The sequence below is a fragment of the Ruditapes philippinarum genome, unplaced genomic scaffold, assembly GCF_026571515.1.
Source record: "Ruditapes philippinarum isolate M1 unplaced genomic scaffold, ASM2657151v2 ctg1273_1_1_1_1, whole genome shotgun sequence".
NCBI lineage: Eukaryota > Metazoa > Mollusca > Bivalvia > Venerida > Veneridae > Ruditapes > Ruditapes philippinarum.
The window spans coordinates 21,053-38,685 of record NW_026865545.1 but is presented as its reverse complement, the minus strand read 5'-3'; the positions used below and the strand labels follow the sequence as shown (position 1 = coordinate 38,685).

The following is a 17,633-nucleotide window of genomic DNA, read 5'->3' as shown; positions in this document are numbered from 1 at the left end:
ATGAATACATGTAGTCACAAATTTGATAGATGTAATTTTACAGATTCCTCATCTCCACAAATGTTGCCTTGCTCTTTAATTTGAATGCTCTTAATTTCAATGCCTTTTATTTATGCCCATAGATATCACTGTTAATAATTCAGACCATTTTAATAAAGAAACGTTCTGGATACATACACAATAAAATCTGTTCAAACAATCTTTGAAGATGATCTAACAAATTTTGACAAAAAAACAAATGCCAAACGTTTTCCTTTTCATGGACATAGAGTTCTTTTTTCTTTTTTCCCCCTCCTCATGGGCATGTGGGGGTCGAGGGCATCCCCCTCCATACTTTACAAAGATTTTCATTAATCATATATATATATATATATATATATATATATATATATATATATATATATATATATATATATATATATATATATATATATATAATATATATATATATATATAATATATATATATATATATTTTATACACATGTATCAAATATTTTTTGATTAAGTAACAATTATTGTCATTGAGTATTTATCACAACTCCAGATTTCCACAATATATACACATGTACATACACAACATAATATACAAACAAAATCACAAGGGAAATAAAAGAAGAGAAAAAAGGAAAGGTAGCTCATACATTGAACAGAGACAAAGAGTTCTGCAGGAGAACAAAATTCTTCAAAGAAATCTTAGGATTATTCCTTTGAAGTTTTCATGTCATTGACCAATAGGTTTAGAAAGAGTAATTATTTCAAAAGTCTGGAAGAACAAACATACAGATGCTTTTTCTATACATAAATTTGTAATTGTTTAGTTAACACTATTTTTTTTTAGGTATTTTTATCAGTTTCTATCTCAAATCAATATATACATTTAAACAACAAACTCTGATTATTATTTACACCCAAAACAAAGAATTTTGATGATTATTTACACCCAAAACAAACACACGTCATTTATTAACCACTTATACGAAATATCTTTTCACGTATACGTCTTTTACAGGAGCAGTAGTCCAGTGGTAGGACGCGCGCTTATGGATCGAGAGGTCCCGGGTTCGAACCCCACTAGGGGCACTGCTAATTTCCTTGAGCAAGAAATTTACCTGCGATTGCTTCACTTCACCCAGGTGTAAATGGGTACCTGCGAGGGTGGTATAAATCCGTTGCGCCAAAGTGTCGGCTGCACTAAGCGGAGTTAAAAGACTCCCCAGGGAGATTGATAGATAGATACCAGTAGCCCGATGACCAGGGGTAATAGCTGTAAAGTCGGTGAACGTGCGTAAGCATGAAACTTAGACTATAAAATGCAATTACTTAATTACTTTATACAAAACAATACTTGGCACCTGGCGAGCCCAAGCTCTAAACAACTTATGATCAAACAAAACAATAAAATCACCACAAAATGAAGAACACAGAAATTACTATTTTTACAACTCTAAGATACAGTAATAACCACAAACATTCATCCAACAATATTAACTTCACACAATCTAATCAGCATCAGAAAAGCAAACTAAAGCACCCAATATTTACATATATCCTCAAAACAAAGCATCAACTAATATAATCTTGACCGGACAAACATTCAACCAATATCAACCAATTATATCTTCACAAACAGATATAACTCAACAACCAAAACAACTAATTACAACCAATAAACCCTGATCAATTAAGATCACCACAATAACATTCAACCAACTTCAACAAATTAACAAAAGTCCCTTTTAAACAACAAATTATCTTCTCAACAAAAAAATAACCGCTACACACTATCAGCGTGTCTCTCCTAACTGATGTATTTATTTTTAAACCGATTTGACTTTTAAACATGTATACAGACAGCGACTGGTTTAAACATGATATTTACACTCTATTTAAAACAATGTATCACTGTAAAGAAATATTAACTCGTTGTTTCATCTACAACAATATATCACTGTAGAGAAATATTAACTCGTTGTAAGATAAATATCTACATATAAACTTCATAATTATTCTGACAAAGATGCAGATAAAAAAAGATGGTGTGTGGCTAATATAACTTAACATGAGCATGTGGTGCTTCAGGTGATGTAAATACCAAACAAAAATTAAAGTCATCTAATGACTGCTTAATTACAACAAGGCCTCTAACAATGATATGTACATTATTATAGTCATTATATAACTATCCGATATGACTGCTAAATTACAACAAGGCCTCTTACAATGTACATCATTATAGTCGTATAACTTTAAGATATGTCTTACTGAAATGCTTTGTTTTATAAATACTTATCACTGTATTATACCTAATTATTCATGTTAAACATTCTTCCTTTGACACAACAAAAATATCCTATGGAATATAAGAAAAATTAAAAGCTTTGTTGTTAGCACCATTTGCATCTTTCCTATACATTATGATCCTATCTTACAATGTAGGCCTTGTAATCATATCTTACAATGTAGGTTGTATACCTTTGCATATGTTAAATTAACAGAACATAGTATCTAATATAAAAATATACTAGGGAATTTAACTCTTTAAACATTAGAAATACAGACAGGACACTTATTTGACAAATTATCATTCTATAAATGTAAGAGCTGGGGAAAAACTTACTATTCATATTCATACAAATGAATGAAGTAAGCCACATAATATAGAACAGATATCAGATTTTGTCCTATGTACATTTTAATGTTATACACTTTTGTAACATCTGTAAGCACAGGTCTTAAAGTATTGCCTCACATAGACACCACTGTTTACATCCTCCTTAACTGACACATGACATTGTTGACAGTTATTCTTTCTGTAAATATAAAAAACTACATCATTTTTTCATTATGTTGCCTCAATATTACAAATGTTCTGCAAAGCAATGTATATAAAAAGCTATTACTCTAACAAGAGGACAACAAATGTTCCATTCAATGAATGCAAAATTTAGATTTCAAACACTGAAATTTACAAATGGAACATATTTGAAAGACTGAATCTAAGATAGTAGGTTAATAATTATTGGTCATCACTGTGAACACAAAGTGGATGACTGACAGACCTGAAATTGAATCCCACCGTATGGGACCATGTCTTAATGCTGTATACCAAATATCAATTTCCTACCATTCACCATTAATGTCTAAATTTAACTAAGTCAGTAAATAGGAAGTTGATGAGCAACAGACCTGAATTTGAATCCTTCTGTAGGGGATCATGTCTTAATGCTGTATACCAAATATCAAGAGGCTGTGATAAATCGTTGCTAAGAAAACTGTTAGGAAAATATTTTCCTGTCGATACAGACGGGAATATATCTAGCTATCAGGTAACTGTTTAGCGGAAACTTGGGCAAAGCCTCTTTACCCCTTACCTTTCAAGCTAGATATTCCAGTCTGCAGGTGCCACAAGCAGCCAGTGAAAGATTCTTATAGCATGCAACATGCCAGAAATGTAAGATGAGGCAGCTGAAGGCCATGCAGGATTGAACAAGAAGGTTAAAAATTGTTCTTGCTGTATTTGTTTTTGTTGTTGTTTTTTTTGCTGTAAGTTTATGTAAATTTTGTGACCCCAAAGATGGGACCATTTTTTTTACCTCAAGAGCTTGATTTTACATAACTTGCATTTTTTGGTAAAATACCTACACATGCGGTTTCAACTTCATACATACATTTCGACATAAGTATACAAATTTAATAAGGAAGACCATGTAATTTTGACTTCAAAGGCCATAATTTCAGCAACCTTGGCCCACAAGATAATGTTTCATGCAAATTTTGATGGGGCCATGATTTGAACATTCTTGGTAAAGATTTACAAGATGATGTTTCAGGACAAGTATCAATTGCCCATGGGATCTAAAAGAAGAGGTTTTTGAAGGTTTACTATAACATATCCGGAAAACCAATGACTCCCTGTTCAATATTAGTATGTAGTAACCCAAGGATTTATTAATGTTTGACACACAATAAAAATGATTTACCTCCAGTTCTGAGTAGTCTCCGTATAACATCTTCAACATCTCCTCTTGTAAATCCAAGACCAATAACTGTTGTCCCGATACTAGAGTCTACAAAAGCTTGTACAATACGGTCAACCTGTAATGTAAAAACAACATCTAAAAGAATACAATAAATAAATACAGACCTTCATTTAGATGTTGTTAAATAAAAATATAACTAAAGTTGTGGAAATATTTATTAAGAGGGCCATGACGGCCCTGAAATTGCTCAGCTGAAATAAAAACTACCAAGAACAAGGAACAAGTTATATTGTAAACTATAAACAAAAGGAGATATAAAATCTAAACTTAACCTGTTATCACAAAGTTCATAATTTGTATTTGAAATAGTGCATGTGTAAAAACATTACAGATTGCTATTGCTAAGGGAAACAACAGTTCCAAAAGATGTTTACATATCAGGAAATTCAATGAACCACTGGGGGCCAATTTTGACCCCAGAACTTTTATTTAAACAAACTTGGTAGACACCCATTTGAAGATGTTTCATGCTTAATATCTAGGCACTAGCTATTTGGGTTTTTTAAAAGAAGTTTTTTTTCCCTATATACATATACATATAAAGAAAAAAACAACCCTTGGGCCCCACCAATTTTGACCCTAGGGCTTTTATTTGAACAAACTTGGTGGACAACCATGAAAAGATGTTTCATGCTTAATATCAAAGCACTAGCTCCTTGGGATTTTTAAAAGAAGATGGTAAGATTATTAAGTTTATACTTAAAATACACATAAGGAAAATCAATGACTCCCTAGGGCAGGGCCAATTTTGACCCCAGGGCTTTTATTTGAACAAACTTTGTAGACACTCACAATAAGATGTTTCATGCTTTTTATCTAAGCTCTAGCTATTTGGATATTCTAAAAGAAATTTTGTAAAGTTATTCCTATATACATATAAGAACGTTATCTTTACTGTGATATTCCAAGAAAATATATGGTTGCTCTTGCAAGGTTTCGATGTTCCTGTCACAAATTAACGATTGAAATGGGAAGACAAAATAATATACCACTTCATGAAAGAATATGTTTATTTTGTTTTAACCAAAATAATGTAACTGCTATTGATTGTGAATTTCATGCCTTTTTTCAATGTTCTAAGTATAATGACGTCCGAAATAATTATCTCTATAATTGGTATTCAAATGGTACTACAATTAACGATTTTTATTCGCTGATGAGTACACAAAATGAAGAAAATATTTATAAACTATCTCTGTTTGTATATCACTTGTTGAAAAGTACCAGCTCTTGACTTATTTTATTCTAATTTTATATGTTATGCAACGACATTCAATACATGTATACACTATAATATTTATACTGTTGTGTATTTTGGGCCAGAGGCCTTTATTTACTTAAATAAAATTGAGTTGAGTTTGAGTTGAATACATATAAGGAAAACCAATGACCAGCACCCCCCCCCCACCCTGGCGGGTCAACTTAGGACTTTCATTTGAACAAACTTAGTAGACACTCACTAGAAAATGTTTCATGCTTAATATCTAAGCTCTAGCTATTTGGATTTTTTAAAAAAGATTTTTTAAGTTTGTCCTATATACTGTATGACTGGTTATTTCTGCAGATAGCTCATTTCAGCAATATTTTGCGGGTCCCTTCCAACCGCAAAAATTAAATTCGCAAATATTTCGTTTTATATTCAATTTTTCCCCGTTAAATGTCACCTAAATTTACCTGTTAAATAAATCAATACACAAATCAAATTGAAATTTTTTATGTTCCACCAAATTTCACTGACAAGCTTCAGCCCGTGGATTTATCTGTACAAAAAAATTGTAAAAGATAAGCTTAAATTGGTATGCTAAATGTATTTCTAAGTAAATGGCTAAAGCTGACTGCGCAATAGACTGCGGGGACACAGTGGATACATGAGGTACACATGGACATTAAAGGAGACCAAAAGTTGATTTATAAAGGTTTTGAAAAAGCAAGTATTGCCCAAAGTCTGGGCTACAAATTTGAATACACACAGAACTGACAAAAACTGTTTTTTTAAGAGCAGTTTTATGTTTTACTATACATTTTTAACATTCTGCTTTACTTGTATTTTTAAATGCGCTATATGGATATATTTTATCATATGAAATACATACTTTTTATACTTGACACTTTACCTTTCTCTTCAAAGAACCAACTCCCAAAAATTTAATAGGAAAACACAGAAATTAAATTTTATAAACGATTTTGATGAAAAACATAGAAATTAAATTCGCAAAATTAATATACCCATTTTCAGTTCCAAAACTCAAAAATTTTCACCCGCAGAAATAACCAGTTATACGGTACAAATAAGGAAAAAACCAATCAAAGGTGACATTCCTGTGAAGTTTGATGAAAATGGCTTAGCGGTTTATGAGGAGATGTTGTTTAAAGTAAAAGTTTACGGGTGACAGATGATGGACAAAAAGTGATCCCAAAAGCTCACCTTGTCACAGCTCTGATAATAAGTGGAAAAAGAGAAATCTTATTCAATATTGGTTGTTCAATTGTTCCCATGCTTAACTTAATCTAATTTTTTTCTATTGTTGACATATACATGCAGTTTTAAAGATACAATACTTAAACAAGAGCCACCCCCGGGCGGGGGCAACGCTCAACTTTTTACTTTCTCTAAAAGCAAACAAAGAAATGTTTGAACAAAATATTAACGTTTCCTTTTTTATAAAATAAATCATTCTGTTTTGTCACATTAGTTTTGTCTATATATTTTATTATAATAAAAATTTACTAATTTATATATATATAAATAGAGACACCCAATTCGAAGTCAATTGGTGGTGTCACGTGGTCAAGTCTTGTGGTGGTTTCACGTGGTGGAGTCACGTGGTGGAGTCACGTGGTAGAGTCACGTGGTGGAGTAACGGGGTGGAGTCACGTGGTGTAGTCACGTTGTGGTGTCACGTGGTGGTGTCATGTGGTGAAGTCACGTGGTGGTGTCATGTGGTGGTGTCACGTGCTGGTGTCATGTGGAAGTCACGTGGTAGAGTCATGTGGTGGTGTCATGTGGTGTAGTCACGTGGTGTAGTCATGTGGTGGAGTCACGTGGTGAAGTCACCTTGTGAAGTCATGTGGTGAAGTCACGTGGTCGAGTCACATTGTGGAGTCACGTTGTGAAGTCACGTGGTGGAGTCACGTTGTGAAGTCATGTGGTGGAGTCACGTGGTGGTGTCAGGTGGAAGTCAATGGTAGTCACGTGGTGTAGTCACATGGTGAAGTCACGTGGTGGAGTCATGTGGTGGAGTCACGTGGTGGAGTCACGAGGTGGAGTCATGTGGTGGTGTCACATGGTGGAGCCACATGGTGGAGTCACGTGGTGGAGTCACGTTGTGAAGTCACGTGGTGGAGTCACGTGGTGAAGTCATGATAAACAACAAGGTCTTGTCTTTAAGTATGTTCTGTTACAATATGAAGTTGATCGCTTCAATAATAGCAAAGTTACAGCCAAAACAAAGTCAAGGTCATTCATGAGTGAAGGTCAAGGTCTGTCGGGTTATTTTTAAGGGTTATCCTTGAAGATTATTATGTTCAAGTTTGAAGACAATCCATTCAAAATAACAAAGTTACAGCCAATAATAGCCAAAAACATGAAAATTTCAATAATTTGACCTTCAAAGTCAAGGTCATTTATGAGTGAAGGTCAAGGTCTGTCGGGTTATTTTTAAGGGTTATCCTTGAAGATTATTATGTTCAAGTTTGAAGACAATCCATTCAAAAAATAACAAAGTTACAGCCAATAATAGCCAAAAACATGAAAATTTCAATAATTTGACCTTCAAAGTCATGGTCATTTATGAGTGAAGGTCAAGGTCTGTCAGTTTATTTTTAAGGGTTATCCTTGAAGATTATTATGTTTAAGTTTGAAGACAATCCATTCAAAAATAACAAAGTTACAGCCAAATTAATAGCCAAAAACATGAAAATTTTAATAATTTGACCTTCAAAGTCAAGGTCATTTATGAGAGAAGGTCAAGGTCTGTCAGGTTATTTTTAAGGGATATCCTTGAAGATTATTATGTTCAAGTTTGAAGACAATCCATTCAAAAATAACAAAGTTACAGCCAATAACAGCATGAACAAGCAAAATTTGGAATTTTAACCTTGAAGGTCAAGGTCATTTATGGATGAAGGTCAAGGTTGGTGTGGTCTACTGAAAGGTCTTGTCCCAAGGGTTGTTGTGGCCAAGTATGAAGACAATACACTAAGAAATAAAAAAGTTATGATCCAGGTACAAGTTTGCAGACAGGAACAGCAACGGCTACGGCAACGGCAACTCCGTCGCGACTATAACAATACCTCTACTTTAAAAAAAAAAAGTCGAGCTGAAAAATTACATTTATAGTAAAGAACAAGTCAATTTATACCAAGTTTAGTCCTATATTAATACATTAAAAACAAAAATAAAAACATGACCAGCCTGTGGACAAAGCCAAAAATAGATATCACTAAGAAAAACTAAATTATAAAGTTACATGCCCTTTAGAATAGCATTCTTAATTAAAAACTGAACAAGCATCTAAGTATAATTTCAAGCGATTAACTAAGTAAAATGAATTTAATAATTATCTGCCCTTTGAATGGTGTTAATTTTGTTGACCAAGTTTAAAATGAATAGTTTTTACAGTTTCTGAGAAAACAGACTTCAACAAAAAGGTCAACCAACGCTGACATTAATGCAAGAGTTAACAATAGCTCCGCGTTTTTCTTAAGAAAGAAAAGCTAACAAACTCAATAGGAACAAGTACATATATATAAACATGATAAAAGTTGCTCGATTGAAGCTTATTAGTATTAGGTATTAGTAATGTTTTACACATGCACTTTTTTCAGATACATGAACTTTGTGATGTCACTTTAAGTTTAGATTTTATATCTCCTTTTGTTTATAGTTTACAATATTACATGTTCCTTGTCTTGGGGAGTTTTTATTTATCTGAGCAATTTCACGGCCATCATGGCCCTTTTGTTAAATATTGCCACAACTTGAAATATATTTTACTCAACAACATCTAAATGAAGATCTGTATTTATTTATTGTATTCTTTTAGATGTCGTTTTTATATTACAGACTGATGGTATTGTACAAGCTTTTGTAGACTCTAGTATGGGGTCAAGTATAGAAACTTTAAAACTGCATGTATATGTCAACAATGGAGAAAAGAATTAGCCTACAGATTAAGTTAAGCATTTATCATTTTCGTGAACAAATTGAACAACCAATAAGATTTTTCTTTTTCGACTTTTGTTAGCTTTTGTGATCACTTTTCATAATTCAGTGTCTGTCTATCCTAAACTTTAAACAACATCTCATAAACCACTCATCCAATTTCATCCAAACTTCACAGGAATGTCACCTTTGAAAATTGTTCAAAGAATTTAATTCCATGCAGAACTCTGGTTGCCACGGCATGTTATAAGTCAACATAACTCACACATCTTCGACTTACTCTTCTAACTCTATCCCTTTCACTTTGAGAACTTGGTAGATCAGCTGAAGTACCAGTAGCTCCTGTCATAACTAAAGTATAAAGAAAGTAAAATTATTTTAATAGCCGTTTGTAAATCTGTTGACTTTTTAGCAAATAAGAATTTGCATTACAACAGTCTAATTGTTATGGATTATTTACTTTAGTACTACCAGTCAAAGACTACATTTCTACATGATAAAAACATAACTTTAGGTCATATTAGATTAAACTAAAGAGAAGATAAATATGTTTATTCTTAGATAAGTATACATGTATGATACAAAAGATTAATAATTCACAGAGGACAATACACCAGACAAATCAGTATCATCTTTGAATAATGACCTCCACGTCTTAGAATCCTCAAGACACGCATTAAATTTTATGTGAATACTTTAAATAGTTATGAAGATTGATGTTGCTGGAGAAAAAATGAACCAGAAATTTTCTTAATTCAAAAATGGCCATTATTCAGTCAAAATTCCTGTCAGAATTATTAGTGCTGCAAATCAGCCCATTTTACTAGCCTATTTAGAGGGGTAACTGGTCTATGTCAGCCAACAGCAAGTTTCATATACCAAAATGTTCGTCTGGATCTGTAGTTTCTGGAATAGATATTCATTTGGCCCAACCCCGATGCGAAGCTAAGATATCCAAGATGGCGTCAAAGATGGCCGCCAAATCCCTAAATATTCTAGTATTTTTACGTTGGCTTATTTCCTTTTTCAGTTTTGTAAATCAATTAAAATTTTGCATAAAATTTCTTATTTTCAACCTACTCATGCTATAAATTTTGACTTTATTGATTTTTTTCTAGTTTTCATCGCCTAATTTAAACAAAAGAAGAAAAAATATGTTGCAAACTGGGTGTGCTTTCTGAATATGTGTAACTTAATAGTTTTATTCTTGTTTAAACTGAATAACATTCATGATTTCGTTTAATACAGCTTTAAAACTATATCTACACATATTTAGAATAAGTAAGAATAAGCAAACTATGCCATAAATGTGTTTTGTTGATCTAAATTCATATACAAAGTGGGTGGGGTATTACGAATTTAAATTAAATACTTTTTAGTTTTATATTATAATAGTGTTATTAAAAAGTTTAACACTTATATTTAATTGGTTAGTGATGAGACATCTTACCTTTCATAGAAAATGCCCTGCATGTGTGTCTAAATGTTGAAATATCTCTTTTATTTGTTTTATGCACACAATAAAGAACTAATTTACTGACCTGCAATTCGGTATTTGCGTTGACCTTGTGCTTGTCTTTTGTTAAGGATTTGTTTGCAAGTTTGTTTCTCCTTAGCCATAAACATTCATTGCTAGTCTTCAAATGGGATTTTGATTTTAATTGTAGGTGATTGTCACTGTTCAAGACCCATAAGATAAGCATTTATTAGGAATTTATTAACTTACAGAATTTTTCGGACCACAATCATCATTATTGAAGGTTACATCCCTCTAACATGTTTTTATTTCAAAGAGTTATACTACTTCATAAATAAGAGAATTTTTAAATCTTTATTATGCAGGCTGTTGATTTTAAATATTCGAGCGTGCTGTCTGACATGCAGCTCTTGTTTTAAGGCATTGGCTTAACATATGATAATCTACAATTGAACCATATTTGGAGCTTTGTCATTATTGATGACGGATATAATATATACATTAAAATGTAAAATGTAATTTGCTAGAACATTTAAAATTGGTAGGTTATTCAGTTTACAGTAAGAGACTTTTCTGATAGACTGGATCTGAATTATGAATAATATATTATATAAATATATATATATAGTATATATATAAATTGAGTGAATTGAAAATATATATTATTTTCTTTTTAGCTCAACTATTCGACGATTAAGGACAACTATCCTAGTCGCCCGAGCGTCGGCGTTAAAGTTTGCGTACCATCTCAAAGTCCATTGACATATGACATTGAAACTTGCACACTTGTTTACCATCATGCCCTCCTCTTGAACACTTGAGGAGGTCTATCAAGCATTTTGACAGAATTATGCCCCTTTTTTCAACTTTGAATTTACAGTACCACCTCAGATAATTTCAAAATTCCATCGACATATCGCTTTGAGACCTTGCACACTTGTTCACCAACATAATCTCAACCTGTGTACAGAGGAGGTCACTGTATCAAGCTTTTTTACAATATTATGTCCTATTTTTTTACTATCAAGCACTGAGAATAGTCAAGCACGCTGTCCTACTGACAGCTCCTGTGTATGATTTTGAGCATTTTGTTTCAAGTTTGTTGTTAACTTCATGGGAGGAATTAAGAATAGCTTTCACTTGGACGAAAATAGCTAATCTTTTCCCTGGCGGGTACTTGATAGTAATACTATGTGCTAGGGGGCGTAGAGTAACATGCACTTTCCAGTACCGTCCATGAACAGGCTCAATCAAACCGAGTCTGCAACAGCAGGTTAACAGTGTTATATTAATAGGTCCTTCGGGAGGATGGTGATGTTTGTGTCGGTAGTTTTCAATCCGGATCACGGCAGTAACCATATTGAATTTACCAGAGCACAGTTCAGCCACCGAATCGTTCCTGGACAGGCTGTCAAGCAGTTTACCAGTTCTAGTTGCTCTCACTTTCGCAAGGAACTGAAACTTCTGTACAAAACAGAGCAGTGGTACAGTGCGAATAACCGTAGAAACTATTTCATGATCAATCACAACGAAAGTGACCTGCCCGTCCGGGAATCAAACACGGGTTGCCCGATTCACAGTCCAACGCTCTACCTATTGAGCGAACCGGACGACTTGGTCTTTCGGGATCATTGATTGCAAACCTTTATAGTTGAGGTTTGGATACTACTTAGTCGGTACTAAGAGACGTGAGATACGGTCTCTCATGAACAGACCCAATCAAACTGAGTTTGAATTATCAACTTTGCCATGTTTAATTGCTCTCATAAGATCTTCTCTTTTCCTGATTTTTACAATCATAATGTCAATGACATGTTAGTTTACTTTATTTACTTTTATATTGTTACTAGAGGGATTTTATGTTAAGTCTCTCTACTATTTCACAACCGGAAGCTATACGTTGCATTAAATAGCATTTACCGCTACCTAGATGATATCCTTAACATGAATAATCAAATTTGATCAAGTGAAATCTTAAATAAATCTAAGTGAACGTAAAATGAATAAAACAAACTCTTAATATTTTCAAATTTAAACATTTCTATCATTAACAATAAGATAGTAATTAAAATCTATGATAATTGTTTTTTTTTCAAAAACAATGTAACGATGTTAACTGTTCACATGTACTTCATGCAACATCATATTGGGTATATATATTTCTAAGTTAATTAGATTTGCCTGGGCCTGCTGTCGTGTGGATGATTCTAATGAACGCAATTTATTTATTTCTGGAAAACTTCTTTAACAAGGCTATCGCTATCATAAATTACGTAAATATTTTACAAAGTTCTGTCGTCGTAATTCAAATATATTTAAGATTTAATTGTACTTTAAAAACTCTTTTACGCCTAGGTATAAGCAGGCCTGATTTATGTGGAGATGACAGCTTATCTGTGGCATGCAGGCTTCATAACCTCTGATCCCCTTTCAAAGTTCCATGTTATTTAGTTCCGCTCATTGTTTTCTTGTTTAGGGCACACACATTCTTGTACTTTGGGACCATACGCCGCTTTCTATGGAATGACACTAACGTGTTCCATGATAACCACATTATAAGCGCGTCTGCGGTTGTTTCTAAATCCAAAAGTTCACCATAACCATGATTAAATGTTGAATTCTGCTTAATTCGGTGCTAGGGGGCGTGTACTGTAGTTTGCACTTGACAGTGCCGTTCATTAACAGGCTCAATCAAACCGAGCCTGCAACATTTTCGTTTTTGACGTTTTGTGCGTTCTTAATTGTTTTAATTTCGTCTTCTGTCTTGGTAAGTGATGTTCTTGTTGCTCTGCCTGCCTTTAAGGCATCGAGTACTTTGGTTATGGTAATTAGGCTGTACCTTAATTTTACATATTTACACGATCATGTATGTATTTTATCTATTTCGTCTAATGTAACCATAACAATTGTTAGAATTTCACTTGGCGGGGATTAATTTTATTTACACTGTGTCGTCATACAGGAACATACCGGTAGTGGTAATTGCAAGTTACCTACCATCCACACCCTCTAGCACCGGCTTAAGCAGAATTCTCAGTTTTATATAAACTGGTACACTTTTAAAGGAAGTGAAGACACGTCCACATATGTATTCATACGAAAGTGATCATGGTATCTTCAATGTTAAATGTTCGTGCAATTTCACGACATACAACTAATTGTCCACAAGAAATAGAGAACAATGGGCGAAACTAAATAAAATGGATTTATATAACGGGATCAAAGGCCAAAATATAATCTTTAAAAGCAGGTAACATATCCAAAGGCTTATTATACACTATTTAAAAAGAAATACTAGAACCACACATCTCGAAAAAGGTCAAATAGAAGGAATTAAAATAGCACAAACACAATTATAATGCCAAGAACGATTTTCATATAAACATTATGTTTTATCCGACTACTATGCATGTTTCATGAAACCGAAGGTCAACAGAGTAATGATCTATGTAGATAAAATATCAAACTTTTTAAATGACTATTTTGTCAATTTAAGAAACTTTAAAAAATAAATTACATTTCATTTGACATAAAAAGGTGTGTAACATATAAAGAGCAAAGGTTGTATTGCATACATTGTACTTTTCAAATCCTTAGGTGAACTTACAACAAAATCATGCTTATTAAATTGGTTAGACATTTTTGAACAGATTTTTAGATCTGATAGGATGAAAATCACCTTATGATTATTAACTTACGTAAATATTGTCATTCCATATAATCAGTATAATCGAGAGGTCAGAGTTTCTCTAGATTTTTATTCGTAGTGGGTGGGGTACGATTTGAACAACAATTCATTAAATAACCAGAAGCAAATTGTCATATTCCTGGTTTATTATGTTAATCAGTTACATGGACTGCACTAAAGAAGCTATAATTTGACAGAAACACAAAATTTGGGGAAATAATTGATAGAACAAAAAAGTACCAGTTACAACCTTACATTGTAAAACTATTTTAATGTACCGCCTCTCATTTTATATGTCTTACTGCATAATTACAAAGAAAGATTTCTTAAGATATGATAGGAATGCATTAAAGCATTACTCTCATGAATACACTACAATAGTGGAATAACAAATAAATAATAAATATTTCTCTGTTTAAGCTAAGACAAGAGTATCATAGCACAAACCCATAAATTTAGCTTTATTTTGCTTAATTACGTATAAAAAAAGCAAAAAGCAATCTGTTTTCTCAAATAAAATTAAATCTCTTCGTATAAAACGCTTTAAATGATATCTTCCGTGCAAAAATTTTCACATTGAAATACAAAAGCGGCGAAACAAATATGAGCAATATATTAAATTCTAGAATATTTAGGGATTTGGCGGCCATCTTTGACGCCATCTTGGATTTTTAAGCTACGCATCGGACTTGAACCAAATGAATATTCATTCCGGAAACTTAAGACCAAGACGAATAATTTGGTATATAAAACTTGCTGTTGGCTGACATAGACCACTTCGGTGTCATTTTACCCTATGAATTTGCAGCACTATATAGGCTTTTGGATAGTGACCTCTGGTTATGACCCCAAAGACTTGTATTAAGTTTCAATACCTTCAGCAAGACTTGATCCAAGAATTTTCTGAATTAAATAGGGCTATAATTCAGTCGTAGTCTATGCTAGAGTTATGGGCCTTTGACCTTGACCTCAATGATATCAAAGTGATGTACATTAAGCTTCGAGCAAATATCTTTACCAAAATTTGTTAACACACTTTAAACTAGCTTATAAAATTCTGGCCCATGGCAAATATCAAAAGAGTAGCCAACTTTAGCATTTTGTAAGCAAAGAATTTTAGAGCAAAAAAAAAAAAGAAGATATATTTACAACCATCGGCCTGTAATGTTGCTGATCCTTGACCAGTAGTAGCTGGATTACCAGGTTGTGTTGCCTGAAAAAAATAAATATTCAAAGGTCAGTAACAATTTTAACTTATAATCAATCATGATCCTATCCTGTAAACATATCAAATTCATACACAATACAGGTCTACCACGACAGAAAAATGGTACCAATTTAACTAATTTAACATCTTTCTGTTAGCAGCTAATTATGCATCAATTACACAATTTACAATGTGTATCATAGGCACTAAAAAATCAAGGAAGTGAATTTGAATGACAGTTTGACAGGCTATCAAAATTAAGTGGTAATATTAAATAGTTTATGCTTTTATTAAGTTGCCAAGACAGTAATTACACAAGTAACTTCCTATTTTTACCATTGCCAAGTGTTCTGTAGTTAATCCATTTTCTCTTGGAGGGTCCTGACGTAGATTAGACTCTTGATTTGCATGTCTTGAAATGCTATTGTTTCCATCCATTCTCTGAGCTCGATTTTGATGCTCAACTAGGTTTGGCCATGGAAGGAATCGTTGAGCTTCATTGTAAGTTGCTCCGGAGGGAACAATTTCTGAAAAAAGTCTACGCATCTGTTGAGCAAATGAACATACTCCCTGCTGTTGGTAATGGCTTCCTGAGACACATAAACTATCATGGTTTCCTTGCATAACTTGCACATGATGTGCAAGGTTAATTCCATAGATAGCCATTGAAATGTTATGAGCTAAATTACAGATATGTCTATGCCTTTCCAGGAAGACATTCAAATGTCTGTCTCCAAGACGTAGATGATACTGCTGTAATGAGCGTCCACAGAAAGCACAAATTATATCTGAATTATTGTTACAGAAAAACCCTTCTCTGGCTAATAAAATACTGATACCTCTTTCTAGATCAACTCTCAAGCAGAATGTACCAAATCTGTAAGCTTCTTCCCTTGCTTCTGCTGGTATGAATGAAACACTTATTCTTACTGCCCAAAGATCATATATCGTTTGTGTTGGTTGGGAGCATTTATAAATAGATGCAAATGTGTCATTTTTCTCTAAACATTTAGTGTTCTTTTTGAAAAATAAAAACATATGAAATCTCATACAAATATCAAAAATTATATCATATATGTTTATCTTCGGCTGTCTAACTAAAACTTCATCACTTCTTATTTCAGTGTTTTTCAGATTTTCAATATTCCCTTTGCTGTCATCTGCATCTACCTCATTTATACTTGAAACACTCTGATCTTGTTCATAAAAAGCTCCCAGATCTGACTCATTTTCAGGCTCATTATCAGTAAGATCAAAAACTTCATCTGAATCTTCACCTTTCTGAACATCCATTTCGGGTTCTTCCACATTGTCATTCATTTGCTCTGTCTGGCTGTCATTCTCACCCTTCAATATGGAACATACAGGCTGACAGCATTGAAATGATGGATTACCTTCAGAATGTTCCAAGTTCCTGGATACATGACCAGTCTCTTCCTGTTGCTTGGACTGGCTACGAGGGCAAACACCTGTTGCATCCAACTCCTCTTTTTTTTCATTTATCTTACTTTCACCACTGCATTCCGGTAAATTTGAACTTTCTAAATGATTAAGAGGTCTTTCAGTTTGCTGCTCTGGTGTAGTTTTAACTTTCCTCAACTTCTTTAGGGTTCTTATTTTCACTCTCATCACTCGAATTCATTTCACAAGTCTTTCCAGTTTTATCCATGACTTAAAGAATGTACTTTATATTGAAAAGTTTATGAAACTGGTGTATTGTCCACAACGGAGAGCAAAACAAATAAAGAAAGACAGCAAAAATCTTGTCACAGAATTATCTAACATTCTAATGCATGGGTTTCCTTTTTCTTTTATGCATTACAAGTCTTTATTATGTTGCTGTAAGTTCTTTTTACCTGAAAATGTAAAATAATACATAAAAATTTATGAAATTATCAAGTTTAAGTGAATTTAACAATTACAATAAGAGCCATCGCCTAGTGGGGCCCTACTTCTGGTTCTACTTTTTCATATTTCTATAGCCAAACAAATTGTCATCAGAGTAAGAATACGCATCATTTTCTTGTACAAAAAATATAACTCAAATTTCATATT

At 33.1% G+C, this 17,633-nt stretch overlaps 1 long non-coding RNA gene across 1 annotated transcript; it reads right to left on the bottom strand.

Moving 5' to 3' along the window:
- Positions 1–3,982: 3,982 nt before the first annotated feature.
- LOC132729483 (uncharacterized) lies at positions 3,983–15,586 on the bottom strand. The gene is made up of 3 exons (XR_009625628.1): positions 15,521–15,586; positions 9,487–9,557; positions 3,983–4,097 (listed from the first exon to the last, which is right to left on the bottom strand). It is a non-coding gene; the product is annotated as an uncharacterized LOC132729483 (long non-coding RNA).
- Between the last annotated feature and the right edge of the window lie 2,047 nt (positions 15,587–17,633).